General features: G+C 42.7%; 1 non-coding gene across 1 annotated transcript; it reads left to right on the forward strand.

Annotated features, from left to right (window-relative positions):
• Positions 1–227: 227 nt before the first annotated feature.
• On the forward strand, positions 228–299 carry TRNAC-GCA. The gene has a single exon. It is a non-coding gene; the product is annotated as a tRNA-Cys (tRNA).
• Positions 300–8,907: the final 8,608 nt, after the last annotated feature.

An 8,907-nucleotide genomic window follows, 5' to 3' on the forward strand; every position in this document is an offset into this window, starting at 1 on the left:
CTTCTATTCCTACATCGTCGCTTGTTTTTATCAAGAAGAAGTGTTGACTTTTACCAAATGCTTTCTATGCATTATGCTTATGCATTATATTTATGCATTATGTATTGTGTAGATGTTTTCCTTCATCCTGTTAATATGGTATACACTCACCAATTTTTGTGTTGAAACATCATTTCATTCCAGGAAGAAATCTCACTTAGGCCTGATGTATAATCCTTTTACGGGCTTCCTGGGTAGCTCAGCTGGTAGAGAATCTGCCTGCAAAGCAGGAGACCCCAGTTCGATTCTTGGGTCAGGAAGTTTCTGCAAAGCAGGAGACCCCAGTTCAATTCCTGGGTCAGGAAGTTTCCCTGGAGAAAGAACAGGCTACCTACTCCAATATTCTTGGGCTTCCCTGGTGGCTCGGCTGGTAAAGAATCTGCCCTCAGTGCGGGAGGCCTGTGTTTGATCCCTGGGTTGGGAAGATCCCCTGGAGGAGAGCATAGCAACCCACTCCAGTATTTTTGCCTGGAGAATCCCATGGACAGAGCCTTGTGGGATACAGTCCATGTGGTTACAAAGAGTCAGACATGACTGAGTGACTAAGCACATAGTCATTTTAATATGTTTCTGAATTAGTATGTTAGTATTTTATTGAGGACTTTAGCTTCAATGTTCATAGGATGATTTTGAGAAGAATTATATTAGTTCTTACTTAAATGTTTGGTTGTGTTAACCAGTAAAGCCATCAGGTCTGGAGCTTTTACTACTTGGCAATTTTGTATTTCTGATTCAATCTCCTTATTAGTTACAGGTCAATGCAGATTTTTTATTTCTTGGCGATTTAGTCTTGGCAGGCTTTGTGTTTCTTTTGTTGCTGTTCAGTTGCTAAGTCATGTCTGACTCCTTGTGACCCCGTGGACTCCAGCACGCCAGGCTTCTCTGTCCTTCACTATCTCCCAGAGTTTGTTCAAACTCATGTACTGGGGCTTCCCAGGTGGCGCTAGTGGTAAAGAACCCACCTGCCAATGCAGGAGATGTAAGAGACAGGTTTGACTCCTAGGTCGGGAAGATCCTCTGGAGGAAAGCGAGTCAACCCACTCCAGTATTCTTGCCTGGAGAATCCCATGGACAGAGAAGCCTGGCGGGCTTCAGCCCATAGCGTTGCACAGAGTTGGACACGACTGAAGTAACTTAGCACAGCAAGCATGTCCAATGAGTCAGTGATGCCCTCCAGCCATCTCACTCTTTGTTGCCCTCTTCTCCTGCATCAGGGCCTTTTCCAATGAGTCAGCTCTTTGCTCAGGTGGCCAAAGTTTTGTAGCTTTAGCTTCAGTATCCATCTTTAGCTTCAGTATCAATCCTTCCAGTGAATACTGAGGGTTAATTTTCTTTAAGATTGACCGGTGTGATCTCCTTGCAGTCCAAGAGACTCTCAAGAGTCTTCTCCAACGCCACAGTTCAAAAACATCAATTCTTTGGTGCTCTGCCTTCCTTATGGTTCAACTCTCACATCCATACATGACTATTGGAAAAACCATAGCTTTGACTAGACAAACCTTTGTTGGCAAAATTATGTCTCTGCTTTTTAGTATGCTGTCTAGGTTTGTCATAGCTTTTCTTCCAAGGAGCAAGCGTCTTCTAACTTCATGGCTGCAGTCACTGTCTGAAGTGATTTTGGAGCCCAAGAAAATAAAATCTGCCCATTTCCATCTTTCCCCCATTTATTTGCCATGAAAATGATGGGACTGGATGCCATGATCTTTGGTTTTTGAAAGCTGAGTTTTAAGCCAACTTTTTCACTCTCTTCTTTCACCTTCATCAAGAGGCTCTTTAGTTCCTCTTCAATTTCTACCATTAGAGTAGTATCATCTGCATATCTGAAGTTGTTGATATTTCTCCCAGGAATCTTGCTTCCAGCTTGTGCTTCATCCAGCCTGGCATTTTGCATGATGTATTCTGCATATACGTTAAATAAGCAGGGTGACAATATACAGCCTTGACAGACTCCTTTCCCAATTTGGAACCAGTCCATTGTTCCATGTCTGGTTCTAACTGTTGCTTCTTCACCTGCTTACAGATTTCTCAGGAGGCAAGTAAGGTGGTCTGATGTTCCCATCTCTTTAATTTTCCACAGGACTGTTTCTAGGAACGTACATTTCATCTAGGTTATCTGGTTTGTTTGTACAGTTATGCATACTGCTGTTATGAACCTTTTTATTTCTATAGATGATAGTAGTATCACCATTTCCATTTCTGATTTTAGTAATTTGAAAATTCTCTATTTTTTTCTTATTCTTTCCAGCTAAAATTCTATCAGTTTTGTTGATCTTTTAAAAATAGACAACTTTGGTGCTGGGGGGAAGGGATAGTTAGGAAATTTGGGAAGGTCATGTATAGTCTGCTATATTTAAAATGGATAACCAACAAAGACCTATAGGATAACGCTTGGAACTCTACTCAACGAACCAGCCTGGATGGGACGTGGTTTTTGGGAGAATGGATACATGTATATGTATGCTCGAGTCCCTTCACTGTTCACTTAAAACTACCACAACATTGTTAATTGACTATATACCCCAAAACAAAATGTTTTTGGTGTTAAAAATAAAAATTAAAAAAAAAAACCAGAAAAACAGGCAACTTTGGGCTTCATTTATTTTCTATTATCTTCCTATTCTCTATTTTATCTCTGCTCTGGTTTTTATTACTTCCTCCCTTCCATTAACTTTATATTTAGTTTGTACTTTTTCCAGTTCCTTAAATTCTGAAGTTAGGTTGTTGATTTGAGATCGTTTTTAATGTAAGCACATATAGCTGTAAATCTCCTTCTTAGCACCACTTTGCTGTCTCTTAAGTTTCGGTATGATGTGTGGGGTTTATTTAGGCCACATTGCACGGGATGCAGGATCTTAGTCCCCTGACCAGGGATCGAACCCCTGCCCATTACAGTGGAAGCACGGAGCTTTCACCACTGGACCACCAGGGAACTCCTCTGTTTTTAAAATTATTTGTCTCTAGGCATTTCTTAATTTCCCTGGGTTTCTTCTTTGATCCATCAATTGTGTAAGAACATTTTGATTTTTACAGCTTTTTTCCTCCTAGTTTTACTTCTGTTGTTGGTCTCTAACTTCATTATGGTCAGAAAAGATACTTTGTTGATAGACTTAATCCTATGAACAGAAGCCAGGTGGGCTACAGTCCATAAATTTGAGAGTCAGACGTGACTGAAGCAACTCAGCACATATGCAAGACAGTGTCCTAACATGTGGTTTATCCTGAGAATACTCCACGTGCACTTGAGAAAAACGTGTATGCTGCTGCTGGGCATGGCGTCATGCATATATTCATCGCATCGACTTGGGTTGTGTTCAATCTTCTGCTTGTTCTATCCATTACTGACAGTAGGGCATATAGTCTCCAACCACGACTATACATCGTCTATTTCTCCCTTCGATTCTGTCAGTTTTTCCTTCCTACATCTTGCTGGTCTGTTATTAGGTGTGTAATTGTTCATCTTGTATTCAAACTCGTAACACACAGTCTTCCTCTCATAGACTTTTTTGATTTAAACTCCATTTTGTCTGACATTAGTATAGCCACCCCTCATTTCTATTATTACCATGGAATTTTTTTTTCTACTCTTTCCATCTTTTTGTGTTTGAATCTCGAGTGTGTCTTTTGTAGATGGCTTGTTGTTGGGTCATGTTTGTATTCACTCTGCCAATCTCCGTCTTTTCATCAGGCAGCTTAATTCATTTAAAGTATTACTGCTAAGTAGGGACTATGGGATCGCAGAGTCGGACATGACTGAAGCGACTTAGCAGCAGCAGGGACTTGATTCTGTCCTTGTGCTACTTGTTTTCTTCCTGTATGTCTCATAGCTTTTTGTTCACTTCCTGCCTGCATTACTATTGTCTTTTGCATTTGAAAAAAATTTTTTTGCAATAAATGCTTGAATTTCTTTTGCAGTTTATTTTTTTGGCCACACTTTATGGCATGTGAGACCTTAGATCACCAACCAGGTATCAAACCTGCGAGCCGTACACTGGAACCACAAAGTCTTAACCACTGGACGCCAGGGAAGTCGTCCCTGCCATCGCATCCAGGGCTGTTTTCTTTTGTGGTCATCATGGGCACTACATATGACACCCTTCAGTTATGACACTCTAACTTGAATTTACACAATTCTAACAATCTCTTCTCCTTTATAGCTTTACCCTACCCTCTATCCCTAACTGTACCTGTTGATGTCACGAAGTAACATCTTTATACTGTGTAGTGCCCTCAAACATAACACAAACCAGTTATACTACTAGCTTTTAGATTAATAATTATTTTTAATGTATCATTTTCTTAAACCACGTAGACAATTACAAGTTAACAATGTTGGCTTTTGTAATGTTTAATGTATTTACCTTTATCGGGATTTTTTGCTTGCTTTATTGCCCCGTCCTTTAGTTTTACCCTGCAGGAATCCCTCAAGCATTTCTTGCCAAGGCCCTCAGCTTTTGTTTATCCAGGAATGTCTCAATTCCTCCCTCCTTTTTGAAGTTTTGACAGTCTTGTATTCTTGGTTGACAGGCTTTTTCCTTCTTTCAGCATTTTAAAAGATCAACTCACTGCCTTCTAGTCTCCGAGATTCCTGATGCAAACCTGTGTGTTATCAGGGCCCTGTATGACTTGCTTCTCTTAATGCCTTCAAGATCTCTGTACCTTTCAGAAATCTGATGGTCTCTGGTGGCCCTGTTTATCTTACTTGGAACTTAAGTCTCTTAGATGTTTGTGGAGCCTCATTCATTTACTTAGGGACCTTCTCACCTGTTATTTCTTCAAATATTCTCGTCCTTTTAGCTCTCTCTCTTCCCCTTCTGAGACTCCCACAATGCATATGTTACTCTTCATGGTGTTTCACAGGTCACTTAGGTTCTATTAAAAATTTTTTTTTCAGTCTGTAATTTCCATTGGCCTATCTTTAAAGTTTCCTGACTCTTGTATGTGTCCAAATGCTGCCTTAAATCCCTCTGGTGAATTTCTCATTTTAGCTACTGTACTTTTTAACTCCATAATTCAACATTTTAAGACATCATCTTGACTTTCTCCACATCTTTAGCTCCTTGATGTCCCTTGTGTTGTTACCTATAGTCTGGCCACCAGTCTTGATTTTTCTATCAAATATTACTCTCTCTGGCTCTATCATTCGGGTCTCCCAAATGGCCCAGAGAATGTTACTAAACTCATGGACTCCTCCACTCTGCATCCTCTCAGGAAACCGTCACTGATGGTCACTCACAGACACTAACCACAACTGTGCAAGGCCACCTCTCAAGTAACCTCCAGCAGCTTCCCAAACTGTGCCTCCAGCAGACTGCATGATCGCCTCAGCAGGACCCATGTCCTGTCCCCTCTTGCCTCCCACACAGGAAAACTCAAGTGCTGGTCACTCAATGAAGGGCAGAGTCCATTTGCTGTTAAACCGGTGGTATCAGGTGGCTGGTGAACAGATGTCCTTTACAGAGAACTTAGGTTCCAGTGAAAAGTAACCTGTTCTAAATATCTCCAAGGACTAGGATTTCTCTGGCTCCAATCACAAATTCCCATTGTGAGGTAGCCTTTGGCAGCAGTGTTTAAAATCCACACCCCCTCACCCCTTCATTCCCAGGTACGTTTGACTGGAGCTGCCAGTGAAGCTCATAGTACAAGTCAACCTGACAAATGCTGAAGACCAGTGGAGCCCATCAGATCTGAACTGGGAAGTCTGGAAAACTAGGCATTATGCAGCTTCAACGGAACCCCGATTGCCATGAAAGAGCCAAATAGTTTCGGTGCAGCCCTGCAGGGCCAGAAAACTCACGGGTAGTGGAGACAGTCAAGAGAAACCTTGAGAGAAGCACAGGTGAGCAGCACACTGGAGGAAATGTCCTTTCTTGCTCAGATGCCTAGTTGATATCATGTGTCCACAAGGCTGGATCTGCTGCTATCTTTGGATCTGTGCAAGGCCAGGCTTGTGCTATACAACCGTCATAAACCCTTGGGAAACCCTTCTCCCCATGACTTTGCTGCTAAGTCGCTTCAGTCGTGTCCAACTCTGTGCGACCCCATAGACAGCAGCCCACCAGGCTCCACCATCCCTGGGATTCCAGGCAAGAACACTGGAGTGGGTTGCCATTTCCTTCTCCAATGCATGCCAAGTGACAAGTGAAAGTGAAGTCGCTCAGTCGTGTCCGACTCTCAGTGATCCCATGGACTGCAGCCTACCAGACTCCTCCATCCATGGGATTTTCCAGGCAAGAGTACTGGAGTGGGGTGCCATTGCCTTCTCCACATGACTTTGGGTTGTCACCAAATGAATTTGACTACACGTGATTGCTGATCACATCTGAAACTCTTCCTTTGCTCTGTGAGGAATCCAACCCTGCAACCACTTGATGGCTGCTCTCGACCTGAAGGTCCTAACCAGAGAACCATGTTCACTCAGGCTCTGAAACCTCCTGGAACCCCCTCCTGGGTGCTGCCCTTACCCCAAACAGGGTATCTTTGTCTCAAGGGAAAATTCCAATATTCCTGCACTTTCAGATTCTGCTGCAGATGGGACAGGGGTTTGGGGTTGTTAATCCTTCCAACTTGACACTATGCCCTTAGAACAGACACGTTGCTTGGGGACCCCAGTCTTCCTGAGGCAATGTGCATCCTCATCTGACCAGTCTACCCTTGAGGCAGTTGCTGGTTTTGTGAGCCATGGGATATAGATCTCCATTCCACACGTCTCCATTCCCACAGTGGCTTAGCACTCCTGGCAGGATACAAATGCAATTCCATTCCTGCAACTTGTAGACATTCAGGCCTCTGGAGCTCAGCTTCCAGGTCAATCCTGTCCTCTCCTCCCGCCTCACCACCACCATGCACTGCATTCAGCTAAGAGGAGCTTCTGCTTTTCATTAGTGCTCCCTGCTTACTTGTACCAGGCAAAACACTCTTTGAAATGCTACCTCTTAAAAGACATTCCTCAAAGTCTCAATCATTTCCTCCCTCCTCCAGAGTTCCATCCCTGTCCTGTGTGAAGTGGGCACAGCGGTCCTAGTGGCTGAGTGGTAAAGAACCTACCTGCCAATGCTAGGGACTTGGGTTCAATCCCTGGTCTGGGAAGATGCCACATAGCAAGGAGTAACTAAGACCATGCTCCAGAACTACTGAGCCCACATGCTGCCAGTTAGTGAAGCCTGTGCACCAGAGCCCACTTGGCACTAGAGAAAGACCACATACAGCAATGAAGACCAACTGCAGCCATTAAGTAAATCTTAAAGTTACAGCCAAAGTTGGAGCAAGTGTGAGTGCAGGCCAGTACAGGCACTGGAAGCACTGGTACTGAAACTACAGTATTCTGGCCATCCGATGTGAAGAGCTGACTCAATGTAGAAGACCCTGATGGTGGGAATGACTGAAGGTCAAAGAGGGCGGCGAAGAACGAGATGGTTGAATGCCATCACCAATTTCAATGGACGTGAAATTGAGCAAACTTCGGATAGTGAAGCACAGGAAAGCCTGGTGTGCTACAGCCCTGAGTGTTGCAGAGTTGGACATAACAGCAACTGAACAATAAAGAACTGGCAATTTCTGAAGACCTCTTTTATCGGGCTGGGGCTAGAATAAAGAACTCTGCACTTGCGCTCCCAACCTCCTATGAACAAAGGGCTCAAAAGGACAAATTCTGGAGGCTGTGCACAGTCACCGTAACAACTTCAGCAGGTCTTTAAGAAGTGTCATTTGTGGAATGGTCTATACAGGGTACCGGGGATACAGAAGATGTAAGCGTAACTCAGTTTAGGAAACACGGAACACAAACCACACAACAGTGAGAGAGGCAGAGAGATTCCAGTGCTATACTGTTCCTGGTACTGAGAGCACTCTGAACCTTTGGAATGGTCATGTATAACTGAAATTTGTACAACCACTGAAACTGACAATGCAGAAACTGGACAAACTGGCATTTTGGGGCTACTCTTGGAATACTGGCAGGTCAGAGCAATCGAGAGTTCCTTGGATAAGGTTTGCATGGTAACAAAAATTTAAACCCTTAAGAGTTTGGTTTCATTAAAAGTAAAATTTACTTAAAATTTAAGTAGATTCCAACAGAATCTTGTTTGGGTTTTAAACATGTTATCTAAGCCCTACAAGACACAGCAGCCAGGCTAGTCGAGTGACCACACGGTAATACATCTCAGATACCACAAAGACTGAGCTAACACACAAAATGTAGAAGGCTCATCCACACCAGTACCCTTCTGTTGTTTTTGTCCAGGTCAAAGGCTTAGTGTATTACAGTAAACAGTGGGAAGCAATCCTAACACAGCTGCACGTGGAACACACCGGATTTCAGAGACCACCACTTCTCTCAAACCTTTAGGACCCCACATAGCACCTTACAAGTTCATTAACCTCAGAGAATTTTAGAAACATTCCTTTCTTAACTAAAGAGAAATGCTATACCCAGTTATTTAACTGCATACTTGACCCAGCTAAAGTCACTCATCAACTAAGAAATCAGATGAAGGCAGATTTTTTCAGTTTCTAATCAATTTGAGATACAGATTAGGAACACAAGATCTAAGGAAAGCCATTTTAATTAGCAACATGGGTTTTCTGAGTAGGGACACAACGGCACAAAGAAACATCCAACACAAATTTGAAGCAACAGCTACCAAAAGGGAGTTTTCAATTCTCCAACTTTATAAACAAAAATTCAGATTAATATTAAAGCAGAGACAAAAATAATTTTAACATTGTTTTAATCAAATAACAGCTGTTTGAAACAGGAAATTTTAAGACAGTTGAATAGAGCAAAGTGAAAGATCACTCTACCAGGATAGCTGCTATGAATAAATTCCTTACTATGTGGATTTGAATCCCATTTTAAGTTTGGCACTAGAC

Source organism: Bison bison, unplaced genomic scaffold (genome assembly GCF_000754665.1).
Source record: "Bison bison bison isolate TAMUID 2011002044 unplaced genomic scaffold, Bison_UMD1.0 scf7180017864302, whole genome shotgun sequence".
NCBI lineage: Eukaryota > Metazoa > Chordata > Mammalia > Artiodactyla > Bovidae > Bison > Bison bison.